This window comes from Tursiops truncatus, chromosome 9 (assembly GCF_011762595.2).
Source record: "Tursiops truncatus isolate mTurTru1 chromosome 9, mTurTru1.mat.Y, whole genome shotgun sequence".
Taxonomy (NCBI): Eukaryota; Metazoa; Chordata; class Mammalia; order Artiodactyla; family Delphinidae; genus Tursiops; species Tursiops truncatus.
In genome coordinates, this window is record NC_047042.1 from 17,955,671 (window position 1) to 17,981,627 (window position 25,957).

General features: G+C 38.6%; 1 protein-coding gene and 1 pseudogene across 16 annotated transcripts in view; one reads left to right on the forward strand and one right to left on the reverse strand.

The window, feature by feature from the left end:
* SRPK2 (SRSF protein kinase 2) overlaps positions 1 to 25,957 on the forward strand; it is a 261,992-nt gene that overhangs the window by 72,254 nt on the left and 163,781 nt on the right. The gene's annotated exons all lie outside the window — the stretch shown is intronic.
* Positions 8,383 to 8,821, reverse strand: LOC101322430 (small ribosomal subunit protein eS26 pseudogene; annotated as a pseudogene).

Genomic DNA, 25,957 nt, shown 5'->3' on the forward strand with positions numbered 1-25,957 from the left:
ATCTTAGTTCCCCAACCAGGGATCCAACTCGCGTCCTCTGCATTGCAAGATGGATTCTTAACCATTGGACTACCAGGGAAGTCCCCAGGGAAAATTTGATAAAGAAATAATTTGGTGTGGGTGTTTTATACTAGTTTGAGAAGGTATATCTAATTACATGTCTGCATGGCAGTCAGAAAGAAATGAAGAAATGGAGAATCATTAAGAAATTAAACTGTTGTCTACTTTCTCTTGTGTCACATCTTCCTGGTGTGGTTTTATTATATTATGTCAAAGGTTGTGGCTCTCCAGAATATCAGTTATAAAAATCAAGTGTGTTTCAAAATGCCGTTAGCTTCACCTTGCCTGATGGCCATGTGTTGTTTCTTTGCTGTTCATCATTCATTTCATCATCTATGAAAAGAGCACCCTAATTTCATTTTGCAAAATCGTACAGTATTGAGAGTGTTAGTGGAAGTGCAGCTGGGGGGATCTTGCCTTAGCCAAGAGATAGGCACTGGACGCAGTCTAAACCTGGAGTTTCCTCCCTGGAATTTGCATCCTGTGCCCAGTGATTGGAGACCCTGTGAGGTTCCCTGTAACTTTCTAACAACTCTCCTTCTGAATGGAGTTGGTTATAACAAATTGATGTTTACCCCTTCTCTCAAATAGCATAGATAAAATCTGCAAAGGGCCCAGAATTGCTTTGAAAACTGATATATAAGTATGTACTTTTCATACATATTATCTTATCTGATTTTAACATCATATTTCTTTGTCTTCATTTCTTTGATTTTCCTACCAGTGGAGGGCTGTTTTGTGAGAATAAATCTGATCTACAAAAAAATGTCATCTGAAAAAAAAAATGTCATCTGAGAATGTCCAACCTTTTTTTTTGTGATATGCAGGCCTCTCGCTGTTGTGGCCTCTCCCGTTGTGGAGGACATGCTCCGCAGGCGCAAGCTCAGTGGCCATGGCTCACGGGCCCAGCCCCTCTGCGGCATGTGGGATCTTCCTGGACCGGGGAACGAACCCATGTCCCTTGCATCAGCAGGCGGACTCTCAACCACTGCGCCACCAGGGAAGCCCTGTCCAACCCTTTTGAGTAAATTTTCTTAGGTCTGTGTTTGGTGCTATAGACTTGTATGACTGACACAGTGAAGTAATTTTAACACTAGTAAGCCAGAGAGTAGGAAATGTTTTACATTCAAGAAAGCCTCTCATTTCCCATTTTTAAAAAAGACTGTTATTCCTTCATAGGTTGGAATAGTTTTAGTATGTTTAATTGTAGGGATGAACATCTCTGTCTCAGACTGAATACCAGGCAGAGGTTGTAGAAGTCCATGGTTCATCCTATGGAGGGAATGATGAAAACTGACATTTGTTGTCTTTCCTTTCTCTTGTCTTGGATGCAGATGGCCTTTCTGGATATTTAGAAGGAGATTGATTAGGACATGGCTAATCTTGTGATTGCCTGATGAGTTTTAGGCCAAGATATAGTTTGAGGAATTGCAGTCTTGGAAAGTGGATGAGGTTAGGTAGAAGTTGGTAAGCTTGTTAATTAAAATAGAAAGATGGCCAGTGCCAGCTTCCAGGGCATCCCTTTCAATGGCAGTTTAACATTTCTTGGGAAATTAAAGCAGAAGGCATTTGTTAGGCTTCGTTTACTATTTAACTTTACTTAGAAGTAAATTACTGTGCTTAAAGGATCTTGTTTTAAAAGATAGACTTGAAGCTTCCATTTTAGGAAGGAGTTCCATCATTGGTAGGAAACTGGTATTTAAAATGTTAGTATTTAGTCTATTAAGATTATATAGTACAGTTTTAACTTTGTTCTTTTAGACATAACTGTCTTTGTACTGTTCACAGTGTGAATGTTTATTCAATATTTTATAACACCTCCCAGAAAGTTTTAACTAACATCAAGGTGTTTTGTTTGTTTGATTTGTTTTATGGTTGGGAAATTAGTATTGAAAATATAACATGAGTTCTGAAAATATCTGTTATGCCCTTTTAAAGGAGGGCAGTGGTTGTGCTTTGCTTGTTTGCGGATCACAGTATCTGGAATTTCAAAGAAGATTAGCAGGTGATCTCAGTAGAAACCCCCTGTGCTGTTAAAAATTGTTGATAAAAATGCATATCCTTTAATCACAGGAAAGCCACTGGAAAAACACTGTCATGGTTGTTTTCTTCATAGTTTATAATAGATTAGTAGCTATACATTAGATTGTGGGAAAATGTAGAGTAGGCTGGGATGGCTGGGGGTACATATGCCATTTATAGTGAAAGATAAAACTGTTCTCTATATGTTGTAGCTTGTATTTGAAATGTTCTTATTATTCTTTTCTTCAACTTATGTATCAGCAGTTCTCAAACATTTTTGTCTCAGGACCGCTTTATGCACTTAAAAATCATGGAGGACTACCAAATAGCTTTTGTTTATGTGGGTTATATCTTATCAGTATTTACTATATTAGATTTATCAATATTTATTAGAAATTTAACTTAAGTTAAAAATTATTTGTAAGTAAATTTATTGTTATTTAAAATGATCACATCATGGTCACATAAATAACATATTTTTTAAGTGAAAAATAACTTTTCCAAAACAAACATTTACTGAGAAAATGGCATTGCTTTACATTTTTTGTAAGATTCTTTAAATGTCTGACTTAACAGAAGACAGTTGGATTCACATATTTACTTCTTTGTTCTGTCTATTGTGATGTACTGTTTGCATTGAAGCAGGGGTCCCCAACCCCCGGGCTGAGGACTACTACCGGTCCTTGGCCTTTTAGGAACCTGGTGGCACAGCAGGAGGTGAGCGGCGGGAGAGTGAACAAAGCTGCATCTGCCGTTCCCCATCGCGCTCCCCATTGCTTGCATTACCTCCTGAACCATTGCTCACATTACCGTCCGAACCATCCCCCTCCCCCCACCCCATCCGTGGAAAAATTGTCTTCCATGAAGACACCCTCTCTGGTGCCAAAAAGGTTGGGGACCGCTGCGTTGAAGTATATATGAAGGAAATCTGGCCTTGGATAGATTTACTGTTAGGAGAACAGTGTTTTTATAGCCTTCTCACATAATTGTGGATATTTTTTATTACTACACTAAAACTTGGCAAATGTTAGAAGGAAGGTTGGTAGAAGAAAGGTTGTATTGTGGAATCTGAACCCATATTGATGGACTTTAACATAACTGTTACTTTAAAATCTGTTGATTTTCTTGCAATTTAAATGACTTTTCCCTCCATACATGATTATGTAATATCATTTGGAAAATATTAGCTTACCGAGTTATGCAGATCTTCCAAATGTTGACACATACAGTAATCAAAATTAACACTTGTTAACATCTTATCAGAAAGTGTTTAATTATTGAGACTGGTCACACTTAGGGTGGCAGGTATAAGTTTTATAGATTTCTAATATTCTCTTGCAACCTTAAATTTTATCATCAGCAACAAATACTTTCATCTGTTTTTCTTTAATTGATAGGTTCTCTTCACTCATTTTTAAGAAAATGTCTGCCATATACCCAAGTCTGAGTAAGCATAATTTGTATATATGTTCTTTCAAGTAAAAATGATGTTTCATGAAAAAAGTGGCTCGTTCAGCTCACAACTCAGTTGTCCGAGTGCTTTTTCTTGAGAGAGGTATCATATTTTGGTGGGCAGCAGTAGTTTTTATGTGCATTTTGTTACACAGAATTTTTAAAGTATAAGCATGGAGATTAGTAAAAATAAATTTTACTTCCTCATTAAGGCCCTTCTTAAGTGAAAAGCCCCCCCCCCTTTTTTTTTTAAGATAGTGGTGAAGTATACACTGACTGGTACAGGTAGGAATCATTGCTTTGATTCCTGCTAAGGCACCAGCACTTTTACCCACCATTATTATTGCACCATCAGTGGAAGAAAGCAAACAGTATTTTAGTAGTATTCTCAGGGGCCACAGAAGTCCTTGAAAATATACCATCTGAACATAATCAGCTTTGCTTCTTTCTAATTTGTGTATGTTTTATTTGGGCCCTGCTTTGAATGAACAGTGTCACTCAGCATTCAAGACTCAGTTATTACTGAATTTTTCTGGAAATCTCAGTTTGATGATATTTCTTCCTTCAGCATTTTGTTACAGTATTTAGCACAATGTGATGGTGTGAGCTTCTTGAAGATGAGAACTGTCTATTAATCTCATCATATTCTCCTATTCTTGATGCATAGTACCTAGATCACAGTACATGACCAGTAAATACTTGTGAAATGAAGCAGGTGATTGAAACAGACATCTAACAATGCCAAACCTAGCCTGGGATCTTTACTGAAAGAAAAAATGGCCCTGTATATACCTGTATTTAAAATTCCTGAGGAAATGTTTTTTGGGCACAGAACATTAAATATTATTTATAATGATGACCCAGAGTTATCATAAAAGATAAAATTATACTTATTGGTCTTTGTGTGAGAACAGGATTTCCATGACTAATTAATGCAAAAATGGATCAGAGGAGCAAGTTTGAATGTCTTTGTTGAAAACCGTTTGTAAAATAGGAAATAGGAATAGAAAGACCTTTCCTTAAAATCATTAAAAAAAAAAAAAAATCAGGGCTTCCCTGGTGGCGCAGTGGTTGAGAGTCCGTCTGTCGATGCAGGGGATGCGGGTTCGTGCCCTGGTCCGAGAAGATCCCACATGCCGTGAAGTGGCTGGGCCCGTGAGCCATGGCCGCTGAGCCCGTGCGTCCGGAGCCTGTGCTCCGCAACGGGAGAGGCCACAACAGTGAGAGACCCGCGTACCGCAAAAAAAAAAAAAAAAAAAAAAAATCAGTCTTAATGATGGTCTTGATCATGGTAAATGTTATGTATATTGCCATTCCCATTAAAATCAGGAACTAGATTGGTTGACAGTTCTCCCTCATTGTTGCTTGGTGTTAATTCTGTAAATGTTGGTGCAGTCAGATATAAAAACTAAACAAAACGTATACAAATTAGAAAGAAGCAAAGCTTATTATTTTCAGATTACTATGTTGTCTACTTGAAATCTGAGAATAATATGTATTTTGAAAATTATAATCAATAAGAGTTAAAGTTAACTTCTAAACGAAAAAATCAGTAATTTAAAAGTATTTCAACAATAATGAAAACCTCTGTTTACAAAAGAATACCAAAATTATGATTTCTCTTTTGTAATTGACATTTAAGCAGGTAAATAATTTGGACAAGTTACATAATTAGAACATGAACAGTTAAGGTCAGTGCTTTTAACTTGTGACTCTTAGGTGAGACAGATTATTTAAAAAAATCCTGTAACAATTTTCCCCAAATTTATTCAAAGATAAAGTTTCAAGTCAACTTTTATTTTTGCCTCATAATAATTTCAGATGAGTACTGTGTTTATCTTAAAGCATTTTCAGGTTTCAGTTGTAGGAATTACATTGAAAAGCATTTTCTTATTTCTTTTTTAAAGTTTTTTTTTTTAGTTACGAGAAATTTGAAACTTAGAAGTTGAGCCAATAGCATATTAAATCCCCAGCACCTGTCACCTAAATTAAAAAATTATTAGTTTTGCTCCATTTCTTCTATTTTTTTCCCTTTTTGTGAATACGTTTTAAAGCATATATAGGATACATTATTTCACTTCTACATACTTCCATATGCATGACTGTTTCAGCATGGGCTGCCACAAGAAAATACCATAGACTGGGTGGCATGAACAACAGAAATTTATTTTCTCACAGTTCCGGAGGCTAGATGTCTGAGATCATGTTGCCAGCAAGGTCGGGTTCTTGTGAGGGCCATCCTCCTGGTTTGCAGACAGCTTTCTGGCAGAGTTCTCACTTGGAGAGAGAGTAAATTAAATTCTCTGATATATCTTCTTATAAGGGCACTAATCCCATCATAAGGGCCCTACCCTCATAATGTCATCTAAACCTAATTACTTACCAAAGGCCCCATCTCCAAATACTATCACATTGTTGGTTTAAGACTTCAGTGCATGAATTTTGGGCTGGGGAGAGGGGATACAATTCAGTTCATAGCAGTGTCTACAAGATTTGTACATCTTTTTGTGCATAATCACAGTGCCATATTATATCCAACAGAATTAATAAAATTCTTTGTTGTCATCTAAAACCCAATCTATATACACATTTCCACAGGTACTTAGTCATTTTACAGTTGATTTGTTAGAATTGGGATCCAAAAATAAGTCCATGTGTTACATTTGTTTGTTATGCTTTTTAATCTGGGTCGCTAAAAGGGTGGTTTTAAAAAGCAGTGCAGTGGGACAACTGGCTTTTTCTTTCAACAATAATTGTGTAAAAAAAAAGTGAAGGAGAAAAAAATAATAAAAAAAGGGAAGAAGGAGAGGGGAGGGACTTCTGTAGAGTAAAAGTAACTTAAAGTGCAAAATAAACAAATGTGGTATATGGATTTTTTTTTTTTGGATCCTTATTCTAACAACTCAGCTGTAAAAAGGTGGAAATATCCTGAATTCTTTAGCTCCAATATTCTAGAAAATAGGGGCGTGTAAACATTTGAATTTTAAAGAAAAAAAATTCCAAAAGTATTTTAATTAAATAAAGATTTTTATAGTTCTCACAAATTACCATTGTATTTTAGTTTTAAAACAGTCTTAACACATGAATGAAAATTTTATGTGAGGATATTGTTAGAACTCAAGATACAATTAACTCATGATACAGCTTTAAAAACTTCTCCAGGGCTTCCCTGGTGGCACAGTGGTTGAGAGTCCGCCTGCCGATGCAGGGGACACGGGTTCGTGCCCTGGTCCGGGAAGATCCCACATGCCGCGGAGCGGCTGGGCCCGTGAGCCATGGCCGCTGAGCCTGCGCGTCCGGAGCCTGTGCTCCGCAACGGGAGAGGCCGCAGCAGTGAGAGGCGCACGTACCACAAAAAAAAAACAAAAAAAAACTTTTCCAAAGCTGAATTCATCACAGTAGTTTTATAAAAGTTTACAAAGAACACTACTAAGATTTAAAAAAATTTTTTAAATTTATTTATTTGGCTGCATTGGGTCTTAGTTGCAGCACGTGGGATCTTTCGTTGCGGCATGCAGGATCTTTTGTTGTGGCACGAGGGCTTCTCTAGTTGTGGCACATGGGCTCAGTAGTTGTGGTGCATGGGCTTAGTTGCCCTGCAGCATGTGGGATCTTAGTTCCCCTACCAGGGATCAAACCTACGTCCCCTGCATTGGAAGGCAGATTCTTTCTTTCTTTCTTTTTTTTTTTTTTCGGTATGCGGGCCTCTCACTGTTGTGGCCTCTCCCGTTGTGGAGCACAGGCTCTGGAGGCGCAGGCTCAGTGGCCATGGCTCACGGGCCTAGCCGCTCCGCAGCGTGTGGGATCTTCCCAGACTGGGCCACGAACCTGTGTCCCCTGCATCGGCAGGCGGACTCTCAACCACTGTGCGATCAGGGAAGCCCGGAAGGCAGATTCTTAACCACTGGACCACCAGGGAAGTCCCTGCTAAGATATTTTTGACTGTAGTGAATATTTGAGGTGGAATAACATTATTGAAATATGATTTTAACCAGTAGATGGCAACAAATCAATATCTGAATGTAGTTTTAAGAAAATTGCAGGAGAAATAGTATAAGTCATCAACAAGGTACATTAGATTTTTTTCCACAAATAAACATTTTGTGCTTATGTCTTTAATATATGCTTTCTTGCTTGCTTATTTATTTATTTATTTATTGCTGCATTGGGTCTTAGTTGCTGCGTGCGGGCTTTCTCTAGCTGTGGTGAGCTGGGGCTACTCTTCGTTGGGGTGAGCAGGCTTCTCATTGTGGTGACTTCTCTTGTTGCGAAGCACAGGCTCTAGGTGCGCGGGCTTCAGTAGTTGTGGCACATGGGCTCAGTAGTTGTGGCTGATGATCTCTGGAGCGCAGGCTCAGTAGTTGTGGCACATGGGCTAGTTGCTCTGTGGCATGTGGGATCTTCCCGGACCAGGGATTGAACCGTGTCCCCTGCATTAACAGGTGGAATTTTCTTTTTTTTTTTTTTTGCGGTACGCGGGCCTCTCACCGCCGTGGCCTCTCCCGTTGCGGAGCACAGGTTCAGCGGCCATGGCTCACGGGCCCAGCCGCTCCGCGGCATGTGGGATCTTCCCAGACCGGGGCACGAACCCCTGTTCCCTGCATCGGCAGGCGGACTCTCTCAACCACTGCACTACCAGGGAAGCCCCCAATGTTTGCTTTTTAATTAGAAAAATTAATATAGATTTTCTTTTTATGTGATATGCATTGTTCATTTTAAAGCCGTGATTGATTTTTGATAGTTGGATGATTAGTTTATAGTTGTATTTAAAAACTGAGCATTACTGCAGTTATTTGGTTTATTAGTTGGTAGAAGCTAGTAATCAGTGGTGATTTGGGGAATTATTTATTTTTTTAAAAGTATAATTTCCATTTTATTGTCTTTCCAGGGGACAGTATTTCTTTAGTCTTTAAGAACTTAGCTCCTTACATGGGCTTTGGTGGAGGTCGTAGGGCAGCACCAGCAGGTCTAAATCGGGGTGGAGGTGTTCGGTCCTTCTGGACTTCCCGAGAACAATGCTTGACTACCTTGCTGTGAATGGCACAACTCACGCAGTAATGCACTTTCACATACAGCTTGGGAAGCACATAGGCGTCGAAAACACTCGCTTCGGAAATGTCCCTGACGGCTGCGGCCTCTACGATGTTCCGAATGACGAACTTCTTAATGGCCTTATTCTTGGGCATGCAACGGGTACAGTTGGTACAGCGAATAGGCTGCACATGGCCACGGCCCTTTTTGGCACGACCATTGTTCCTTATTTTCTTGGTCATCTTGGAAGCGAGGAGGCGGAAGAGTGGAAATTATTTTTATTTGCCTTGCTTTATTAGAAGTTTAATAATCATCTAGTTAGTAAGTAATGTTATTTAACTTAGTAAAAATAAGTTTATACTTTTTAAGAAAACAAACTGTAGAACTGTGTGATAGAAAAAATTGGGAAAAATCTGTGTTCATCAGTATGGGTTATATTTCCATGATTATTGTAATGCTGTGTAAATGCTGTAGATCTGTTGGTATTTTTATCAGCTATACACACAGCACTGCATCAGAAAGTTTGATACCTGACACAAAAGTGTAGCACCTTTGTGAAGTTTTCCAACAACTCAGTACTATGTATTGTTGATGGGTATGTGTATATTCTCTCTCTGTTTCTCTGTCTCTTGTAAAATTTTATGAAAATGGACTGGCAGGGTTACATCAGAAAGTTACTGCTGTTTGGAAGTAGCAGAGGAAATTGGGACTTGAGTTTGTTTTAAAGGGTTAATTTAGCTATTTTTTGTAATATTAGCAGTTGTTAATTCTGAAAAGCCGGAATGAATCTTTGTTAACAATACTTTTTGTTCTTTTCTGTATCTTTTGAATTAAAATAGACACGACTGAACATAAATAATCCTGAGCAGAGCAGCTAGTGATTACAAAATGTTAATTATTTGTGACTTCAAGTTAAAAAATTTAACAATATATACATTTTGCATTTTGTCCATATATACAAACTAAATGTCATTATTTATTACTTGATAAAGTAAACATTTTAGGTATTATTTAATCTATACTCATCTTTCTGATGTAAACTTAATGCATCACAATTGATATAGTTACATATTTGTAGGCCTTTTGGTGGTTTCTTATTTTTTATTTTATAAACGTCCCTTCGGCAGATATCTTTTGTGCAGTTAGTTCTGAGAGGAGGAAGAGTTAATTTTTGGTAAATAAGAGTCTATTGAGTCTAAAGGTAAGAGCAATGCTATAGTTTCTACTATTTATTTTTAGATTGTCTTTATTTTTATCGGGTTTTTCTTTTTTAATTGAACTTTGGGAGTTCCCTGGCTGTCCAGTGGTTAAGACTTTGCCTTCCAGTGTGGGGGGGGAGGCAGGGCAGGGGGTTGTGAGTTCAATCCCGGGTCGGGTAGCTGGGATCCTACCTGCGTCATGGCCAAAAAAACCCCCAAAAAACATAAAAAAAAGGAAGTAGCAATATTGTAACAAAAATTCAATAAAAGACTTTAAGAAGTCTTTAAAAATTCAATAGAAGACTTTTTTTTAATCTTTACAAAAATAAAATTGCAGTTTAGTTGATGTACAATGTTCTGTTAATTTCTGCTGTCCAGCAAAGTTATTCAGTTATACATGTATACATCCTTTTTATTTGTTTATTTAAAATTTATTTTTATTTATTTATTTATTTTTGGCTGTGTTGGGTCTTTGTTGCTGTGTGTGGGCTTCTCATTGCGGTAGCATCTCTTGTTGCAGAGCGTGGGCTCTAGGCGCCCAGGCTTCAGGAGTCGTGGCTTGCAGGCGCAGTAGTTGTGGCTCACAGGCTCTAGAGCACAGGCTCAGTAGTTGTGGCACATGGGCTTAGTTGCTCTGTGGCATGTGGGATCTTCCCAGACCAGGGCTCGAACGCGTGTCCCCTGCATTGGCAGGCGGATTCTTAACCACTGCGCCACCAGGGAAGCCCTATACATCCTTTTTAAAATATTCTTTTCCTTTACAGTTGATCATAGGATGTTGAATATAATTATCTGTGTTATAAGTAGGTCCTTGTTTGTCCATTCTGTACATAAAAGCTTACATTTAGATTGTCTTTAAAAAGAGCAAACTAATGTACAGTTCTGTTGATAGTATGTATATACTTCCCCTTCCTCCTCCCTGGCAACTTTTGGCTTCATGTTTGATTTAGTTTTGTTAGGTGGATAAACGTAGGTGGCTGTGAAGAACATACTTTTCCCATGTAATGATGTATTGTGTAGGAATACGTGTGCTTCTTAGTACTTTAAAATACCATCTTTCATCACTTGCCCTTGTTTCATTTTCTCATTCACGGTGGCCCTGGACTCTTGGCTGCCTGTGGCCTTGTGCTGCTGTTTTCCCTACTCTTCATTTGGCTGGTTTCTTGTTCTTCCTTAAGCCATCGGCTTTGATGTTGTGCCTCAGAGAATTTTTTCATGACCATCCCATCTACAGTGCCTCCTCGGTTGTGTTCTCTTGGAGCAGTGTGTCTTTTCCTCTTTAGTGCTTACAGGAAGTTTCCATTGCCTTTTGTGCTTTTTGCTCATCTCCCTACTAGACTTTAGCTCTGTGAGATCAGGGGCCTTGTGTGCTCTATTCAAACATTCTGAAAATTCAGGGCCTACATCAGTGCTTAGAATGTTATGTGCATTTTAAATAGTTGTTGAATGAATGAACTCTAAATTTAAAGACTTAAGTTTTACATGTCAGAACTCATTTAACTTTCTTCTGTTCGTTCTGTAGTAATGAATTTTTCTCTCCAAAGCTAGAGTATGCTTTCTGGATCAAGATTTTGTTTTCTTGGATTGGAAGAATCAATATTGTGAAAATGACTATACTACCCAAAGCAATCTATAGATTCAGTGCAATCCCTATCAAACTACCAATGGCATTCTTCACAGAATTAGAACAAAAAATTTTACAATTCGTATGGAAACACAAAAGACCCCGAATAGCCAAAGCAATCTTGAGAAAGAAAAACGGAGTTGGAGGAATCAAGCTCCTCGACTTCAAACTATACCATAAAGCGACAGTAATCAAGACAGTATGGTACTGGCACAAAAACAGAAAGATAGATCAGTGGTACAGGATAGAATGCCCAGAGATAAACCCACACACATATGGGCACTTAATTTATGACAAAGGAGGCAAGAACGTACGATGGAGAAAAGGCAGCCTCTTTAGTAAGTGGTGCTGGGAAAACTGGACAGCTACATGTAAAAGAATGAAATTGGAACACTACCCAACACCATACACAAAAATAAACTCCAAATGGATTAAAGACTTAAATGTAAGACCAGATACTATAAAACTCTTAGAGGAAAACATAGGAAGAACACTCTTTGACATAAACCACAGCAAGATCTTTTGTGACCCACCTCCTAGAGTAATGGAAATAAAAACAAAAATAAACAAATGGGACTTAATTAAACTTAAAAGCTTTTGCACAGCAAAGGAAACAGTAAACAAGACAAAAAGACAACCCTCAGAATGGGAGAAAATATTTGCAAATAAAACAACAGACAAAGGATTCATCTCCAAAATATACGAAAATATATGGAGCTCAATATCAAAACAAACAATCCAGTTAAAAAATGGGCAGAAGACCTAGACATTTCACCAAGACATACAGATGGCCAAGAGGCACATGAAAAGATGCTCAACATCACTAATTATTAGAGAAATGCAAATCAAAACTACAATGAGGTATCACCTCATGCTGTTCAGAATGGCCATCATCAAAAAATCTAGAAACAATAAATACTGGAAAGGGTGTGGTGAAAAGGGAACCCTCCTGCACTGTTGGTGGGAATGTAAATTGAACAACTATGAACAAGTATGGAGGTTCCTTAAAAAACTAAAAATAGAACTACCATAAGACTCAGCAATCCCACTACTGGGCATATACCCTGAGAAAACCATAATTCAGAAAGAGACATGTAGCACAGTGTTCACTGCAGCACTATTTACAATACCCAGGACATGGAAGCAACCTAAGTGTCCATCGACAGACAAATGGATAAAGAAGATGTGGCACATATATACGATGGAACATTACTCAGCCATAAAAAGAAATGAAATTGAGTTAACTTGTAGTGAGGTGGATGGACCTAGAGTCTGTCATACGGATTGAAGTCAGAAAGAGAAAAACAAATACTGTATGCTAATGCGTATATATGGAACCTAAAAAAAAATTGTCATGATGTACTTAGTGGCAGGGAGGAATAAAGAAGTACACATAGAAAATGGACTTGACATGGGGTGGGAGGGCGAAGCTGGGGCTAAGTAAGAGTAGCATTGACATATATATATTACTGAATGTAAAATAGTTGGCTGGTGGGAAGCAGCAGCATAGCACAGGGCTGGGTGCTTTGTGATGACCTGGAAGGGTGGGCTAGGGAGGATGGGAGGGAGGCTCAAGAGGGAGGGTATATGGGAACATGTGTATGCATATGGCTGATTCTCTTTGTTGTGCAACGGAAACTAACAAAGTATTGTGAAGCAATTATACTCCAGTGAAGATGTATTTAAAAAAAAGGTTTTGGGGCTTCCCTGGTGGCGCAGTGGTTGAGAGTCCGCCTGCCGATGCAGGGGACATGGGTTCGTGCCCCGGTCTGGGAAGATCCCACATACCGCGGAGCGGCTGGGCCCGTGAGCCACGGCCGTTGAGCCTGTGCGTCCGGAGCCTGTGCTCCGCAACTGGAGAGGCCACAACAGTGAGAGGCCCGCGTACCGCAAACAAAACAAAACAAAATTAAGTGCAAAAAAAAGGTTTTGTTTTTATGGATTATTCTTTATATTTAACTTTTTGACACATCTGAAATTTATTGTGTAATATCATGTGAAGTATAATCCAAAGTAATTGTGTAATATCCATTTACCTTAAACTACATTTATTTTGCATTTCTTATTGTTATTTGTGGTTACCAAGGATTTAAAGTGTAAATCTGTAGAGATACTGTTTTAGTCCATTGATTAACGTCTTTTCTGTTGAAACCAGAAAAATCTAGTTTTGGGGGTTTTTTTGTTAATGCATGAAGTTTTGCTATTTTTTTAGCTTTTCAAATCTATTTGTATTTTAAGAAGAGATTTCTTGTAAGGTGAGTGAATAAATTAGATGACTAACAGGCGGTATGACATGGTGAAATATATAAAGATTCAGGCAGTGTGGGAGTAAAGAAAACTTTGGAGGGGGTGGTTGAAACTGGGAAGCAGCCCGTTCTGTGATCAGTATCATGTAAGCTCATATCTGAGCTTGGGGCCCTGTGTCATCCTTTGTTGTTGTTGCTGTTAATACCTTTTACTGCTGGACTGCAGGTTAATTTAAAGCTCCCCACTCCTCACACCCAATCCCCTATATGATCCCAGTCCATTTTGTATGATGTTGTGGTTTATGACTGGAATGAGCCAGGGGTAGATAGAGTCATTTGTGTGGCTCCTTTGGAAAGTCAGGCAATCTGTATTTCTGGTATCTTCTAGAAGAAACTTGTATGTTTGAGAGTTCCTTAAATTCGCTCATTCAAATTTAGTGCCTCTGTCTTCCATTCATTCAGCAAGTATTGGGCACCTAGTATAAATGGGCATTGCTAAACACCAGGGATACAATAATGAACAAGCAGATGTGGGCCTCTTCCTCTAGCATTTTGTAATCTAGTGGGGGAGTCAGATATATAACAGACAATTATACATGTCAGAATGAATGCAGAGTGATGGGAGAAGCATCAGGTGCGATGGGAAAAACTTTACCCGGATTTGGCAGGGAAAAGGAACATTTCTTGAAGGTCAGGATGCTGGGGAGAGATGAAAAATCAGGAGACTGTGGCAGTGGTTGACAACCTTTTTCTGTGAAGTACCAGATAGTACTTTTGGTTTTTCTGGCCACATCTCTGTTGCAACTACTTAACCCTGTGATTGTAGTGCAAAAGCAGCCATGGACAGTAAAAAAATGAATGAGTGTGGTGGTGTTGGAATCAGACTTTATTTATGGACACTGAACTTTGAATTACATATAATTTTCAGGTGTCATGAAATATTATTCTTTTGATTTTTTTTTCCTCCTGCAACCATTTAAAAATATAAAAACCATTTTTAGCTTACATATAAGAAAAGCAGGTGGTGGGCTGTAGTTTCCTGAGTCCTAGGATATGGTGCTAAAAATCCCATTATCAACTCTTCATAAAAATGAAGCTGTTGTGTAATAGATCTGTAGTCAGTGCATGTATTATGCTTTTAGTAAGACACACATTTGTAGGTAGGGTTGAAAATTATAGTATTTCTGCACCTCTAGCTGTTCTTTTGAAATATTCCCGTAATTCTGGAAGGTGAAAGTAAAGGATGTTGGGGATTATGAGGGTGTACACGCAGAGGGGCTTGCCTGGTGCAATTAATAGTAAACTTGGAGGGCTCAAATTCTAGTCGTGATCTTGTCAATCATTGGCTCTTCAGTGTTGGGCAGATCATTGCACTTTTCTGTGCCTCGTTTGTGAAAGAGAGAAAATAAACAACATAGATACTGCTCAGTATTACTGCAAATAATAGTATACTTCAAAGCACCATGCAGTGTCAACATTAATATCTTAAAATTACACAGCCATTTCTGGCATCTTCACATATAACATTTAGATGTAAGATGGCATTATGATTGATTACTTTGTGTCACCAAGATGTGTTCTTGAAGAATTCAGGCATCATGCAGATGTTCAGGTATTGTTCTAGGTATGGGGATACACAATAAACAGAAATTGTTCTGTTCTTGTGGGTTATAAATAAATAGATATATCATACCAGTCATAAGTGCTTTAGAGAAAATAAAGGCAAGGGGATAGGTAGGGAGTGTGGGGATGGTGGATGAGGAGGGAACTGGGAGAAAACCTCTAGAAATGAGGTGTGAACCAAGACCTTGAAGATTTGGGGAGTGGAGGAGCTTTCAAGGAGAACATACAGTGCAAAGATCCTGAGGTAAGAAAGGGTTTAGTGTACTTGAGAACAGAATAAAGGCCAGCACGCATATATGAGACCAAGTGATGTAAGGAGGTAGGGGACAGATTTATAGGACCTAGTAGACCATGGAGTTGAGTTTGGATTTTATTCTGAGAAAGATTAAAAGGCTCTTGGAAGATTTTGAGCAAAGGATTGAAATAACCTAAGTCCATTTAAAAGTGATAAATCTTTTCCCCTTCCTCCTCGACAATTATGACCTAAAGCCATTATGTGATGCATAACAAGGTGGGTACTCACAGTGTGAGGAGGGGGTGTGGGGAGCTGTTGGCCCCAAGCAGCTTATTTGGACCCAGGTGGGATGAGAAGGGTGGCCTGGGACAGAGTGTCCATGTTGTGAGGGCCTGGAAGAGTCAGAGCCCAAGCAGGGTGAAGAGGGGATCTCTTTGACCTGGTGGCCTGGTGCGGGATGCTGCAGCTCAGTCAGTTAGGCGAGTGTGCAAAGGGGGGAGCAGACTGCATGGGGAGTCGCCCGTTGTCTCCACCATGTGTAGGGGGTGGTGCGGGTGGAGTGTGAGGATTGAGCCATAGTAATCTGTCAGGCTCAATTTTCTGATCTTGATCATTTTCTTGTAGTTATCTAGACCATCCTTGTTTTTAGCATTTGAAGATGATGGAACATCATGTTGGCAGCTAACTCTCAGGTGGTTTGGGGAAAACAAACATTTCTTTGTACTGCACTTTACTGTAATTCTGTTGTTTCAAAACTGAGAAAAAGAAAACCCAACAATGTCCCTCTGGCCACGGTATGGGGAATGGACTGTAGAGTGGCAGGAGTGAAAGTATGAAGACCAGGGAGGAGGCTGCTGCAGTCTGGTCTGGGCGGGTTGTGATGGTGGAGTGGGCAGGTGGTCTTAGTGGAGGAGGTGAGAATTGTCAGATTGCAGGTTTATTCTGAAGGTGGAGCTGACTGGATTTGCTGATGAGGTATGAGATAAGAGTCAAGATAGTTTCTTAGTTTTTTTAAGGCTTGAGGAAGTAGGGAAAGATGATGCCATTAAATAATGCATGAATTCATTTAAAAAATAATAGGGTTTGTGAAAAGAACTGGTTTCTTGTCTTAGCTCACCCATTGAGTTGGTGTGTGAACTGAACTTCTGCCTTGACATTTGTGGATAGCATGGTATAGAATGTTTACCGTGGGCCCAGTAGGCTACTTTAACCGTGGGAGGTCTTGATTTCAACAAGGCATATGATCTTCTTTCATGAAACTTTGCTGAAGAGCTAGATGTGGTTTATATAATAGAACACCTATTCTCCAAAATTAGTAATTAATGAATTAAGTACTAACTTCCAAAGAGCTTGTTAGTGGTGAGGTGAAATACTTTGGAACTATTTTGTTAAATATTTTTATCATTGACTTGGATGAAGACCTAGATTACCTGATTATTAAATTAGTATACGTAGGGATCTTGAGAGCTGCCCTTTTGGAGAGGATACAGTTGGGATTCATAAAAGTCTTGCTTGAATGAAACCACCACCGAGTAATTATTACTGATGAATACCTTCAGTTAACTTCCTGAGGTACCTACTTCAGTGTACATGGTAGCCTTTACAATAGGCATAATAGGATTACAGGATATTAAATGGTAATAGATGGGAAAACTCAAGGCATGATGCCTGATCCACACACCTGTTAAACGTCAGTAACATTCCTCCCCAGTCAAAGGGGGTGTAACAGCCTTGCTTTTCATACTGTACATTCATTAGTTTTTCGGTTATGAATCATTTAGTCAGAGTGCTTTTAAGGAAAGACAGTTTGAATCCTTTCAAAAATTTGTTTCTATTGTGCATACTTGAGTTGGCTTTCTTGAGAAAAGCTTTCTTAGGTGAAATTTTCAGCCAGTTAGCTTGGCTCCACTATGGAAAGGTGTGAGTGAAATGATGTGTCCTCAAATCACTACTGTAGTATAAAGATATAGATATATAATACTACGCATAATATAGAGGTATTTTCACCACTTGGAAATTAATGTACTATTATTCTATTTTGTTCTTCTTAAAATATTCACTGTAAAGGCAAGAAACACTGTTCCCTTCCATTGTATTAGTATGTAGCATCTTGTACACTTTGGTGCTCAGTAAGTTACATAGTAAGTAAATGAGAAGAAGGACTTCATTGTTCTTAACATTCTGAACAGTGCCAGTAATGTTTTGTTTGCCTCAAAGATCAGCCCTTACAAAAAGTAATAGACTGCCTGCAATGTCTCAAATATGAGATATGGGCAGTTCTGCCTTGTGGTTTGAAGTTGAGAAGCTAGGAGGAAGTCCTTTGCTGCCTGCAGTTTCTAATGTTTTGCTGGTAATGCAGACTTGAACAGTTGTCACTGCCTGTGCTCACAGAGGCTTCACCTTCGTTTGTTTTTGAATTTTATTAAGGAAGTTTTAGTGTATACTTTCCTCTAGTGTTTCTCTAGTGTTTTCCCTGGCATAAAACTTCAATCTTTGTGTAAATGTACATTCTTACTATTTCTTTTCATAGGTGTTTTTGACTGAGTTTTTTTCTCCAGCTGCATCCATGCTATGCGCCAGGGTCTCCGAAGGCGTTGAGAGGAGACCACGGAGCTGGGGAAAGCATTCCTGGCTGAGGTGGAGATATGTGACTAACAAGTGAGATATCTGTGCAAACTTTAGAAAAATTGAGGTGAACATCACAAAACATTAAAGTAACCATTTTAAGGTGAACTGTGGCAGTTGGTACATTCACAGTGTTGTGCAGCCACCAGTTCTTTCTAGTTCCCAAACGTCTCATCAACCTCGAGAGAAATCCTGTATGCATTAAGCAGGTGCTCCCACCCCTCGCCGCCCAACCCATGGCTGCCGCTCGTCTGCATTTTGTCTCTCTGGGTCTACCTATTCTGGATGTTTTATATGGTAGAATCATAAAATATGCGACCATCTGTGTCTGGCTGCTTTCACGTTGCTTAATGTTTCCGAGAGTCGTCCCATTGTAGCATGAATCAGTACTTTATTCCTTTTTATTACTGAATAATATTCCATTATTTGTATATGCCAGAGTTTATCCGTTCATCCATTGATGTATATTTGGGTTGTTTCCACCTTTTGGCTGTTATGAATAGTGCTGCTATGAACATATGTATATGTATTTGAGTACCAGTTTTCACTTCTTTGGGTTATATACCTAAGAGTGGAACTGCTGGGGTCCTGTTGTGATTCTGTGTTTAATTTTTTGAGGAATCACAAACTTTTCCCCAGAGGCTGTGCCGTTTGGTATTCCTCTCAGCAATGTGTGAGGGTTTTCTCTACACATTTACCAACACTTGTTGGTTTCCTTTTCCTTTTTCTTTTTTTTTTTAATTTATAGCCATCTTTGTGGGTATGAAGTGATACCTCATTGTGGTTTTTATTTGCAGTCTCTTAATGATTAATGATGTTGAGCATCTTTTCATGTGCTTGTTGATCACTTGTACTTCTTGGGAGAAATGTCTCTTCAAGTCCTTTACCCAGTTTTTAACTGGATTGTCTTTTGGTGGTTGTGTTTGTTATATATTCTAGGTATCAGACCCTTATCACATATGAGGTTTGTTAATATTTTCTCTTCTGTATGTTGTCTTCCACTTTTTTGATAATTCCCTTTGATGCAGAAAAGTTTTAAATTTTGATAAAGTCCAGTTGATCTATTTTTCCTTTCTGGAACATGCTTTTGTTTTTATAATCTCAGAATCTGTTGCCAGAATCAAGGTCCTGAGTGTCTACCCTGCCCCCCCCCCCGACCACGTTTTCTTCTATGAGTTTTATGGTTTTAATTCTTATATTTAGGTTGTTGATCCATTTTGCGTTAATTTATGTTTATGGTGTAAGGTTGGAGTCCAGCTTAAGTTTTTTTGGAATGTGTATATCCAGTTGCCCAGGTACCATTTATTGAAGAGACTTCTTTCTCCATTGAATGGGCTTGGGTGCAAACTTTTACTTCTGTGTGTATGTGTATAGGCTTATCTAGAATTTACTTCCAACTAGGAGCTGTATGTGAGAAGGTTTTGGGGAGGGACACAGTCTCATTTTGGGTGATAAATGGGGATTTATCACTTGAAAGTAAAACTAGCTTTAGGGACTTCCCTACTTCCCTGGTGGCGCAGTGCTTAAGATTCCGCCTGCCGGGGTTTCCCTGGTGGCACAGTGGTTGAGAGTCCGCCTGCCGATGCAGGGGACACGGGTTCGTGCCCCTGTCCGGGAGGATCCCACATGTCGTGGAGCAGCTAGGCCCGTGAGCCATGGCCGCCGAGCCTGCGCGTCCAGAGCCTGTGCTCAATAACGGGAGAGGCCACGACAGTGAGAGGCCCTCGTACCGCAAAAAAAAAAAAAGAATCCGACTGCCAATGCAGAGGACACGTGTTCGATCCCTGATCTGGGAAGATCCCACATGACGCGGAGCAACTAAGCCCGTGTGCCACAACTACTGAGCCTGCGCTCTAGAGCCCATGCTCTGCAACAAGAGAAGCCACCACAGTGAGAAGCCCGCACACTGCAACGAAGAGTAGCCCCCGCTCCCCGCAACTAGAGAAAGCCCGTGTGCAGCAACGAAGACCCAACACAGCCAAAAATATAAATTAATTAATTAATTAAAAAATTAGCTTTAACTATATTAAATTAGATAGTTAAATTAGTTCTGACTTTATTTTGGCCATTGAGTCCTCTTATAAGCTCTATTTAGTATGCCTTTTGTAGATGAGTAATGTGGGAGTGGGCTTACTGGCTCCCTTTTCTGAAAACTTATAGTTTATTCTGTAATTTATTCTCAGGGTAATTAATGTGGTTTTTAAAGTGAGAAACAGTAAAGAAATTATACTGATACATTTGCTTTATGTTTTGTTTAACAAACATTTTGCATATGTAGCTCCTTCCTTTTTGTCTTCCAAATAATTAAGTTCACAAAATTTTTGTGTTGGCGGAATTTAAGGAATTAAGGAGAGAGGTGCTGAGCAAAATACGAATATTGGCTTAAAAGGTTTATTCTTGTACCTTGTTAGGGACGTGTGTGGGTGTTTGTGTGATTGTGAGAGAGAGTGAATGTGTGTGTGTGTGTGTGTGTGTGTTTTAAAGCATAGATGTTGCTTTACTCTTTTGAAAAATAATTTGTCTTAAACAGCAAAACCAAGCAGCAGACAACATTGCAAATAAAAAAATGTATAACTATGTAAAGATTTGATGAACTGGATTACTAGAAAAAGACGTTGATTATTTGGGGGAAAAAAACTGGAAAAAGTGTAAAAAGCAGCTTATGTTTCTCCCCTTCTTGGATTAAATTTGAGTGCATATTGAGGGACTTTCCTGGTGGTCCAGTGGTTAAGACTCCATGCTTCCATTCCAGAGCTCACGGGTTCCATCCCAGGTCAGGGAACTAAGATCCTACATGCCTCATGGCGTGGGGGGTGGGTGGTGGTGGTGGGGGAGTGCATGTTGAAAGTCAAACCCAAAGCTTGTTAAAGTTAATCATTAATATGTTTCTTAAAAAGTTTTTAAGAATGTAGAAAAGACAGAAGGTAATTTTAAACCTTAATAATATTGCTAATGAATATTAAAAATTTTTCATAAAGCCACAAATACCTGGAGGCTGTTGTACTTAAATCCCTGTATTCTGAGTGCCTAGTTTTTAATAGTAGGTAATTCTATTTTGATTGTAACTCTTTGCTATATTGAAAAGGACGTTTGCAGTGATGAAAAATTTTGTCTTAGATTCACATGTGTAGAATTTTTAAATAATATATTAGTTGCATTTTCCCAGAAATTAGAGATATGTAAAGGTGATACTGTGAACATTTTTCTTGACTGTGGCATTCAGTCAGTTTTGAAATACTGTGAATTAGTCTTTTATGTATGACACATTTCATTTTCACTCTTTTGGATTTGTGTTTTATTTTAGTTGAGATTTGACTCCTGGTCTACTTGAAAATATTGCCTGGGTTTTGTTTTAAAACATGAATTTGACTCATGCATGTAAATTAATCTTTTATAAATTGGCTAGCAATCGTTTGATTTGTGACTCTCTTTGGAGTACAGTAGTTAAAAACTGGACATGTGAAATACTGATACCTCACAGCTGTCCAGTGCCAGGATTTTATACCAAGGTCTAGTGGCAGAGCCTGAAGGACATTATCCTTGAGCCCAGAAATTGCATGCATTCTGTAGTGCTTGAGTTGTTTTCTAGAGTCAGAGCTTTACTTACGTTCTCAAAAGAGATGGGGAAGCATATCTCCAATAAAAAGGTTCATTAAGCTAGAGCATATTGACAGCTGAAGGGTAAACTAAACGTAAAGTTAGTAAAGTTCTTTTTATTAAGGATGTGACAGAAAGAATATAAAAGACTAAAGTGTTAAGTGACATTTTTGATTATTTAAATAGCTTGAATTAAGGAACTTTACAGTTATTCTTAAACATTTTGCTCTCAGGACTCTTTTAGACTCTTAAAGATTGATATCAGAGAGCTTTTGATTTGGTTTATATCTATTATAGTTACTGTATTAGGAATTAAAATTGAGAAAAATTAATTCATTTAAAAGAATAAATAGTAAAACCATTCCATGTTAACATAAATAGCATACTTTAAAAAATTTATTTAAATTTATTTTTTATTTTTGGCTGCACTGGATCTTCGTTGCTGTGCACGGGCTTTCTCTAGTTGCAGCGAGCGGGGACTACTCTTCATTGCGGTGCGCGGGCTTCTCACTGCGGTGGCTTCTCTTGTAGCGGAGCACGGGCTCTAGGCACGCAGGCTTCATTAATTGTGGCTCGGGAGTTCTAGAGCGCACGCTCAGTAGTTGTGGCGCACAGGCTTAGTTGCTCCATGGCATGTGGGATCTTCCTGGACAAGGGCTCAAACCCCCGTGTCTCCTGCATTGGCAGGCGGATTCTTAACCACTGTGCCACCAGGGAAGCCCCAAATAGCGTACTTTTAAATGAAGAAATAGAAGTTTTTCAAAACAAAAATTAGAATGACATTGTTTTACATTTTAAAAATTTCTTTAATGTTTGGCTTACTAAAAGCTAGATTCTTACACTTCTGCCTTTAGTTTGTTGGAATATGTTACTTTGGCTAAAATATATGCAAAAATTCTTAAACCCATGCTGTGTCCTTGTGTCAGTTGTGTTCTTTAAAGCGACAGCTTCATTTCGTTCATTTTTGAGGATGTGTCTGCCAGGTACCCAAGTTTGAATAACCATTGCTTGTCTGTCAGTCAAGTAAGGAAGTTGTTCCCTGGAAAAAGGGACTAGTTCTACTCAAATCTAAAACAACTGCCAGGTGTTTTTCCTTAAAACATCCATTGATGCAGTACAAGTGCTTCCTATTTTATAAGAGACTATGTATACAGGGTTGAGATTTAATAAAAATTAATATGTTTTACTCCTTCATTAAGAACACTCCTAAGTGAAACTGGCATTGCCTTAACTGCAAGTCCTTGTCAGTGAAGAATACAGTGACTCCTAGTGCAGTTCGGGGCCACTGCCTTGACTGGTGCTATGGTATCACCGCTTTTACCTGCTGTTGCTTTTACATTGTCAGTGCACATGTCAGCAGTGAAAAAGGCAGTATCTTGGTATCATTATGAAAGTGGTTTGATCTCGTGGATTTCTTCGGATTTGTGAACCGTACTTTGAGAATTGCTGGGAGGGATGGACACCCCCAGTATTGAATTGCTGTGGTAGCTCTTCCTCCCCCCAGAAAAAAGAGAGAGTCAAATCCGAGTCGAATTTTCAACTATAATGGAGAAGGGGAGGGAACAAATACTTACGACTTTACTATTATTTATTCTCATTTAAGACTCTTGACTGCCCTGTAATTCTGTTGTTTTCCTTTATTTGAGTATTAGGTAACCAGATCCTGAGAGGTTAAATAGCTTGCCTAATGTCATAGAACTAGTAAATAGTGGCCAATGGGCTGGAACTAAACCCTGGGTGAAATCAAAGTCCATATGCTCTTCCGTGAGCCAAACGTGTCTCCAAATGGATGTAATGGATCCTGGAATGAGGAAGTCTAATCCAAAGGTCAGGTTAACTGTTGCCCTATCCTTGTATCTCATCATTAACATTTTGATATTAAGAATAATAGGGATCTTAATTAGAAAGATGCCCATGGAAACAACTGATATTTACTTGATCTTTGATCTCATTTGTAAAATTGGAATAAGGTCAAGGAATAAAATATTGTCAAAACGAGAAGTCAGAAACACAGTTTCTCTGGTGGGCTGTCTGGTTTTTAGAGTTATTTGTACTAGTTTGTACTGAAGGACTGACTTAACACGGAGGGAAAGTTGTACAAATGAATAAATAATTGTGTTTTACCTAGTCCTTGAGAGTGTCTCGATTGAGTAGCAGATAGACTACTCAAGTTAATGCTGCTTTCCAGTCCTTTCTGAATAGTTATTTGAGAGGTAGTTTCCACTGCTTAAAGAATGCTTTCCTGTCAAGTTAAGAGACACACTTTTAAAGATTACCTAAAAGATACCTTTTTATTTAGCGTACACCAGTTTGCTCTGTGTAAAAAGGCTGGGAGTTACAGGATATCAACTAGGAAGTAATTTCAGACACGTTTTAGTAACTAATGTCTGTAATTTGAACACAGGTTGGAGGAAAATGATCAAAGAATCTCAGAATTACAGTACGGTACAGTATATTAAAATCATGCCAAATACAGTTAAACTGGATTTTTATTTGTGTGTTCATCAAGAATATTTCTAGGCTTGCTGTAGGGATGAGAATACAGTTGTGTAATATTTAGAATGACATAATACTGCAAGAAACTGTAAGGATCATCTGGTCAGATTTTAGAACAGTAAAACCTTTTCTTGAATTGAAATCGTATCCAGGAGTCTAATTTTTAAAGCATAAAAGGCAAATGATTGAAATGAGAGTCGTGGGTCTGGAATTCTCAGACTTGCTTGGCAGGTTCTGTTTGCCACTGCTGAGAGCCCTTGGTTAATAGTAATAGACAGCATTACATGTACTGAGTGTTCATTCTGGGCCAAGTACTGAAACACTTGACATGCATGATTTCACAGTTGAAAAACCATTCACCTAGTTAAGTTTCTGAATTTTATCTCTGAAGAAGCAGGCCCCTAGAACTTAAATGAATTGCCCAGGGTCTGAAACTAGTTTATAGTAGAGTTAGTGTTATTAAAATCCTTTTAGTCATTTTAGCTAATGGTATGTGTGTGTGGTGTGTTATTTTCCCAGATGTGAAAGTAATACGTGTTCATTGCAAAAAAAAAAAAAAATTGGACTTACAAAGGAGTGTAAAAGGGAAAAAAAAATACTTAACATCAGTATATAGGGATTAATTATATTTTGGTATTGATATTTCTAGTCTCCTTTATAAATTGTTTCTTTATTAGAAAATTAATATACCCGTCACGCCATTTTGTTATGAGTCTTACAATATATTCTAAAGCGTATTTTTTCTAAATATTCTTTGTGAGAATGATTATTTAATGAAATTTTACTAAAGTTGAACAGTTTATTAATTGTTCCTATTGTTGGACATTTATGATGTGTGTGTGTGTGTGTCCCCCCCCCCCCCCCCCCCCCGCTATTTTATTTAATGCTGTAATGAGCATAACATTTCTGGAACATAAACTTCTAGATTTCAAGTTAGTGGATCATTTAAAAAATATATCTTGAAACATGTTTCCATATTGATCTTTGGAACATCTTGCTAGCTTATACTTTCACAAGTCAAGTCATACAATTAAATTCTTGAGTTCTGGACAATGCCATTGAAACAAATAAGCCACTATTTAAATCTGCATTTCTTTGATTATAAATGAGGTCAAACTTTCCTTCTTTATATTTATTAGTGGTTTCTCTTTTTTTATTTGTAAATCCCTGTATTTTTACTTTGTCTTTCTATTTGGATGTTTTTTCTCTTTTAAAAAATAAGAGTTCAGACTTCCCTGGTGGCACAGTGGTTAAGAATCCGCCTGCCAATGCAGGAGACACGGGTTCAAACCCTGGTCCAGGAAGATCCCACATGCCGCAGTGCAACTACGCCAGTGGGCCACAACTACTGAGCCCACGTGCTGCAACTACTGAGCCCGCGTGCCACAACTGCTGAGCCTGCACACCTAGAGCCTGTGCTCCACAACAAGAGAAGCCGCCGCAATGAAAAGCCCGCACACCGCAACAAAGAGTAGCCCCCGCTCGCTGCAACTAGAGAAAGCCTGGGCGCAGCCACGAAGACCCAACACAGCCAAAAATAAACAAATAAATAAATTTATATAAAAAAATAAGAGTTCAAGAAACACATATTCTTATGACTCACTACTCTGTGCCTCCCCATGCCCACAATCCCTGTCATGTCTGTTGCCGTTTTTTTACTCAGGTTTAGAAAAAATTATTAATTTTTGGCAAAAAGAAGTTTTAATTTTAAAAATTTTCAAAGCGTGTAATATCTGATTATCTCTTC